This window comes from Oreochromis aureus, linkage group 9 (assembly GCF_013358895.1).
Source record: "Oreochromis aureus strain Israel breed Guangdong linkage group 9, ZZ_aureus, whole genome shotgun sequence".
Taxonomy (NCBI): Eukaryota; Metazoa; Chordata; class Actinopteri; order Cichliformes; family Cichlidae; genus Oreochromis; species Oreochromis aureus.
In genome coordinates this window covers 3,677,043-3,683,907 of record NC_052950.1, presented here as the reverse complement: position 1 = coordinate 3,683,907, position 6,865 = coordinate 3,677,043, and positions in this window count along the sequence as shown.

The following is a 6,865-nucleotide window of genomic DNA, read 5'->3' as shown; positions in this document are numbered from 1 at the left end:
AACGTAATCTTCCATTGATGTGCACACCAACTCATTCGGGCCCTTTAGTCATTTTATAAAGGATCTGAACTTTTTAGAAAAAACAGGACGCAACAATTTCTTTGGGCCTTGATACACCGAACAAAATAGTTCAGGTTCAGGTTCCAGTTGCTAAGGATGCTACAATATTTATGTTACACTAATGCTACTGATTTTATTTTTGAGGTCTGACCATTCATTATTTATATACTTGAGAACACGGCATGTGATCCAGGTGTGAATGTTTCAGTTTCACCCGTCAGCTGTGCATTCGCACCCTGACATTTTTGCATGCATTACATCTTTGGGTGGTGTGCTCTAGTGATGTGGTGTTGTCACTTCATTTATATGTAAGACAAAAAACACAGAATAAACTATGTCTAATGACAGCTAATACACGCGATCACATGCATGATTCCTATAAATAGAGTTCACAAAAATGTTCTGTTTCCTGTTGCTGCACAGCGCACGCAAAGGGGTTTAGACAGCAGTTTCCTCTGAGGAAATGGTGATGAAGTTTGACAGAAAGTTTCCCCAGCTTGTACCTTATCTCACGACACAACATTGGCTTTGTATGATACAGATAAACGGCTGCTACAGGGAAATGGCTAGTGTCCCTGACACAATCTTTAGTTTCAGCTGGACTTCATATTAGTGGCTGTCGCTTGAAAATGAAGGTACAAAACAATGTCTGATAACTGCTGAACTGAATGTTTATAAGTTGTGTCGAGAGAATCTATAAGTTCTTAATGTTTGTCAAGACCAGTCACATGATGATGCGTTGTCCCCACAGAGCACAATCATGTTAGATGCAACAAGATTAAGAAGATTAAAACGATTCTTTTCAGTTTGAGGTAAACTATTGGGGGAATTAATTTGGGACAATTCGAAGGAATTTGTAGTGGCATTAAATGTCACTACAAAAGTACATTAACAGTTTTAAATTGGGGCGAAAGAAATTCATGGGACTGGGACCAGCAGCCTGTCTCAATGTCGCTACTCTTACTTAGATAAAACCTACACATAATGGAATTAAATAGTACATGATTGTGCTCTAGGGCATGATGACCAGCAGTGATAAAGTGACGGTGTCAGCAAGTGTCAGTAGTGATTAAGGTGCTACAATATCAGTTCTTGTCCATTATGCATTGAGAAGTCTCACAGCTTCTGGGATGAAGCTGTTTCTCAGTCTGGTGGTTTTGCATTTAATGCTCCTCAGCCTCCTGCCTGAGGGGAGCGGGACAAAGAGTGTGCTGGATGAGTGGGGTCCTTCATGATACAGGTGGCCCTCTTCCTGCATCTGGAGGTGTATATGTCTGTGACGGTTGGGAGGCTGCCTCCAACCACTCTCTGTGCAGCCTTCACCCTCTGTAGAGCTTTCCTCTCTGCTGTTTCTGTGCCACACGTTGATGCCACGTTGAGCACAGAACACTCTCCACCGCACATCTGTAGAAGGAAATGAGGACTGAGCTCTCATGTCCCGCACATATCATCCGCCTCAGGAAGTAGAGCCTCTGGTGAGCCTTCCTGATCAGGCTGGAAGTGTTTTTCCAGGTGAGGTTGTTATCTGGTTGTAGCTGGGTACTACTTCGACTGCAGAACCTCCGACGTGCAGGTGTGTGTGTGTGTCTTCCCCTGTTGAAGTCTACAATCATCTCCTTCATCTTCTTCTCATTCAAACAGAGATTGTTTTTCCTGCACCAGTCCTCCAAGTGTTCCACCTCCTTCCTGTAGCCGGTCTCATCATTGTTTGTGATGCATCCAACCACTGCTGTGTCGTCCCCAAACTTCACAAATGACAGCCTGGATGGTTGGGTGAGCAGTCATGTAAGCAGCATGAACAGGAGGGGACTTAGCACACAGCCCTCAGGGGAGCCAGTGCTGAGGACTATGGAAGATGAGGAGACATTGTGGATCCTCACAGACTGCGATCTGTTGGTCAGGAAGTCCAGGACGCAGTTACAAAGAGAGGAGCTCAGTCAAAGGGTCAGTAATTTATCAACAAGTGTCTGTGGGATCATTGTGTTGAGGGCAGATGAGAAATCCACGAAGAGCAAACGGACGTAAGAATTCTTCTGCTCCAGGTGAGGGTGGTGTGAACCACAGAAGAGATGGCATCTTCTGTGGTTCGATTCTTCCAGTAGGCGTACTGGTGTGGGTCTGAAGTGACACTGATGGTGGCTTTGATGTGGGCCGTAATCAGCCTCTCAAAGCATTTTGTGACAATCAGCGTGAGGGCTACTGGTCGATAGTCATTTAGACCTGTCACAGCAGAGCTCTTGGGGACTGGGATGATGGTGGCGGTCTTCATACAGGTGGGGACAGCTGCCTGTGAGGAGTTAAAGATGTCTGTCAGGACCAGAGAGAGCTGATCAGCGCAGTTCCTCAAAACCCACCCGGGGATGTTATCTGGGCCGGCAGCTTTGCGGGGGTTAATCCTCCTGAGGGTCCTCTTCACTTCACCCTCATACTGAGGGTTTCTTCATCTGGTGATGGGGAGAGTCTGATGCTGGGCGGAGGCGTGTTGGGGTCCTCAAAGCGGGCATAGAACCAATTGAGAGCCTCAGGCACAGAAGGGTCTCTAGGGCATTGTGTAGCCCTGGTTTTATAGTCAGTGATGCACTTGATACCCCTCCACATACTGCATGGATCCTGGGAAGAAAAACGACCCTGAATCTTCCGTGCGTATGTGGCTTTGGCTCTCCTGACGCCTGCAGTCAGTTCTCTCCTGAGTCTCTGTGCATCACCTTACCTGAAGGCAGCGTCCCTGGCTTTCAGCAGGGCACGGACTTCTGCATTCAGCCAGGGTATCTGGTTTGGATAGCACATCACAGACTTGGTGGTGGTAACATCCTCCGCACACTTACTAATGTAGCCGAGGACAGCAGATGTATACTCCTCCAAATCCAGCTTCCCTTTATACACAGCAGCATTCTTGAACACCTGGCAGTCTGTGCATTCAAAACAGTCCTGCAGAACAGAGTCTCCATCACTGGGCCACACAGTGATGGTTTTCTGTGTGGGTTTGGAGCGTCGTAGTGCAGGATGGGGGATGGTAGGCAGGGACAAGCATAATTCATCCAAGATGGCGCCAGTATGCTTGGCAGACTGTCCTCCTCCTACCTCTTCTTACCCTCGTCTCTGTTTTCGCACTTTTACTGTTGTGTGCTTTTTACTCTTGTCTTGGCTTCATGCCTCTCTGGGAACAATGCTTTAATCACATAGGATCGGCTAACTTTGCTAAATTTCCGGCCACCTCTCTTCCAAGAACCGGAGCTACAATGGGACTTAGGAGACGCTACGCTGCCGCTTACCTGCCCGTCTACAAGAACTTTCTGCCTACCTCCACTGTCCCTGTTTAAGAGGCGCTCCAGGAAGCGTGATAAGCAGACTGGACGTCGGGTTCGCCTTAAAGCCTTACTTAAGGCACATGCTGCGGTTAACTCCTCTCCCATCCTGGACTTTCTGCAATTTCCATTCACCTCCCACCGCCGGCCATCCTTCAAACTGCTCAGCCATCGCTGGATCAGCCCTGTTGGACTTAATTTTATCCGACCTTTCCAGTGGTTTGCTCGCCACTTTGGACCTGGATTGGGACCTCTGGTACTCGCGCTTAACGCAGGCACCTAAGTACTGTCCTCTCCCAACTACAGGCCTACTTAAACGCAAATAACATTAGTGACAAATTTCAGTCTGGTTTTAAACCTCACCACAGCACTGAAACGGCATTGCTGAGGGTTTTCAATGATCTTCTTTTAATTACCGACTCAGGTTGCCCTGCCATTTTAATTTTATTGGATCTGTCAGCTGCTTTTGATATGGTAGACCATAAAATTCTTTTAGAGGGACTGAAACATGTTATAGGCATCACGGATTTTGCTCTTAATTGGTTTAAATCCTACCTCTCGGGTAGGACTTTCTCTGTCATGATGGGCTGCTACTCATCTGCCGCTGCCCCTCTTTGTTGTGGAGTACCACAGGGTCTGTGCTGGGCCCTCTACTGTTTGCCTTGTACATGCTACCCCTGGGTTCTATCTTTGACAAATATCAGATCTCCTACCACTGTTATGCTGACGACATTCAAATCTATTTCCAATTGTCTGATGATCTGCCATCTTCATTGAATTGTTTGTCTGACTGCTTGAAAGAGGTTACAGAGTGGCTGTCAGCCAATTCTCTCATTTTAAATGAGAAGAAAACTGAGATTATGGTGTTTGATAGTCACACTCCACGAGACCAGCTAGCTGCCCGATATGGTCCCTTTGCTTGCTTTTTACAGATACTGTAAGTAATCTAGGTGTTTGCCTGGATAGTTCATTTAAGCTGGATAAACAGGTTTCCTCAGTGGTTAAATCTTCTTCCAATTGCGCCAAATTTTCAAAGGTCAAACACTTAATACCGTACAAAGATCTTGAAAAACCGATACATGCTTTTGTGACCTCCAGATTAGATTATTGTAACTCGCTCTACTCTGGACTCCTACTCGCTCACCTCCAATGATTACAGCTGGTTCAGAATGCTGCAGCTCGTCTCCTAACCGGAACTAGAAAGTTTGCCTCTATTACTCCAGTGCTCTCTGACTTACATTGGCTCCCTATTAAATTTCGTATTGATTTTAAATTTCTGCTGCTTACTAAACAACCTTGCGCCTGACTATCTCACCGACCTCCTCAGTGTCTATACTCCAGCCGTTCTTTACGATCATCTGGTCAGTTACTTCTAGCCCGGCCCAGGCACCGCCTGAAGACTAGGGGTGATCGTGCATTTTCCTCTGTAACACCAAACCTCTGAAATAGTCTTCCTGCTACCATTCGTGCCTCTGACTCAATTCAATCTTTTAAAGCACGCTTGAAAACTTACCTATTCAACCTGGCTTTTCCGATTCGCTAGTTCTCACCGCTCATTTATTGCTGTATCGCTACTCATTTCTCTGGATAAACATGATTTCTCCCTATCTCTACTTACTAATGCTATTGTTTGTTTCTCTATTTTCTCTATTTTACCTTGTTTTAATGACTTACCGTTCAGTGTAATTATTTACCGTTATTCCTTACTGTGAACCACTTTGGTCTTTTAAACGTGCTATATAAATAAAAATGTATTGTATTGTATAATGCACATGTGGTCGGAGGGGCTGAGGTGGGGGCGGGGCACTGCTCTGTATGCGTCTCGCATGTTGGTGTAAACACGGTCCAGTGTGTTATTTCCCTGTGTCGGTATGGTGACATACTGATAAAACATTGGCAAGATGTCTGTCAGGTTTGATGATTTTGGATTTAACAGGGAGCCAATGAAGAGAAGCCAGTATAGATAAAATCTGCTCTCTTTCTAGTCCCTGTCAGTACTGCTGCTGCAGCATTTTGGATTAACTGAAGGCTTTTCAGGGAGTTTTTAGGACATCCTGGTAATAACGAATTACAGTAGTTCAGCCTGGAGGTAATAAATGCATGAACTTGTTTTTCAGCATCACTCTGAGACAGGATGGTTCCAATTTTAGAGATGTTGTTCCAATGGAAGAAAGTAGTTCTACATATTTGTTTAATATACACAATGGAGTCTAAGACCCGACCTGACACAGACGTACAGGCACACACAGACACAAATGTGCATTCCCACCCCCATGCACACATATACAAATACTCAGCACTCACCCAACGTAGAGACAGACACAAAAAGACACTGTAGGGACAGCCAGAACCCCAAGCCCCCACGCCTGCCCTGGACCCACACAGGGGCAGCCAGGCTACCAGGCCAGTAACTCACGTTCCCCAGCACAGACCGTCCCCCAGTCTCGCTGCAGCAAGCCACAAGGAAAACAACTACGACGAAGGTGGGACTGAACTACGACCCCCTACCCCCACTAGGTGATGGAGCCAATCAAAGGAGCCCAGAGGGACTGATCCAATGTGGTGGCAGAGGCTGTATCAAGAATAATGTGATCTAATAGATGGTTTTTATATTGGTTAGAATTAAGATTATATTTATCTTTCCAGTGCATGAGGAACATTTTCTTGGCAATGCATAGGGCCATAAAAACAATGTGGGCTATGTTCATTTCTTTGGTTACATCATCCAAGCTGCCCAACAAGCACACTAGAGGGGAGGCTGGAATGTTACATTTCAGACACTTTGATAAGTCTTCACATATCTCACGCCAATACTTCTGAACTGGTGGACAGAACCAAAGAGCATGGATGTTATTGTCCGGTGTAGTGCCTTGACAGTGTGAGCATTTGTTGGAGGACGTAAAGCCCATCTTGAACATCCAATGACCCGTATAGTGCACTCTATGTAGTATTTTGTATTGTATTGATTGCAGACTGGGATTCCTAATCGATTGAAAGGTCTTTATACCTGAGACCAGAAGTTTTGGTCTAAGGTGACTGATAAATCTCCTTTGCAATAGGAAGGGATATTGATTCGTCTATTTTAGAAAGTGTTCTGTATATTTTGAACAGTAATTTGGGGAGTTTCAAGAGTAAGACATTGTACCACACTTGGTGGTGTTTGTAATTCATCTTAACTGGTTTTATATTTCATTTTTACTATGGATTTAATTTGTTGATATTCTTAAAAACTTTTCTTGTTGATCCCATATTTGACTAGTCTGTCGAACGGATTAAAGTTTCTTCCTTCTAATATATGTTCCAAGTATTTAATTCCTTTACCACCCCAATCTGGGAAGTTAATCATATTATTGTTTTGTAATATGTGAGGGTTGTTGACAATCATGTTTCAAAGACCACTAACATTGCTAAATCAAAGACTGTAAGCCCTGTGACTAAGTCAAGATCTGTTAAGACTGCTAACTCCGGTTCTGTTATTTCTGGTTTTGTCAACGCTGAGT